Consider the following 396-nt stretch of genomic DNA (forward strand, 5'->3'; position numbering starts at 1 on the left):
AACAGAAAGAGACAAATTTAATCTCTTATATACAGCACTAAGATATATATATATATATATATATATATATATAATATGAAGATATGGATTTCTGGTTGTGAAAAGTTGCAGTACATTTATTTAGATTCCATATCAGATAAGATGCAGGCTAAAGCAATTAGCCTCTTTTTTTTCTCAATTTTTTGTTTTTTCTTTAAATATGAAAATTCGAATTCTATTCTTTATCAATGAACCAATTACTCAAATATTTAAAAAAAGCATAATATTTGTATTGATGAATCAATTACGATTTACAAGTGACTATGTCAGTCAAGTCTATAACCTTTGAAGTAATCAAAAGACTAGATGCGGTATAACTCATCTTATCTGAAAAATTTGACATACACCAAACCTACC

The sequence above is a fragment of the Theobroma cacao genome, chromosome 7, assembly GCF_000208745.1.
Source record: "Theobroma cacao cultivar B97-61/B2 chromosome 7, Criollo_cocoa_genome_V2, whole genome shotgun sequence".
NCBI classification, from domain to species: Eukaryota; Viridiplantae; Streptophyta; class Magnoliopsida; order Malvales; family Malvaceae; genus Theobroma; species Theobroma cacao.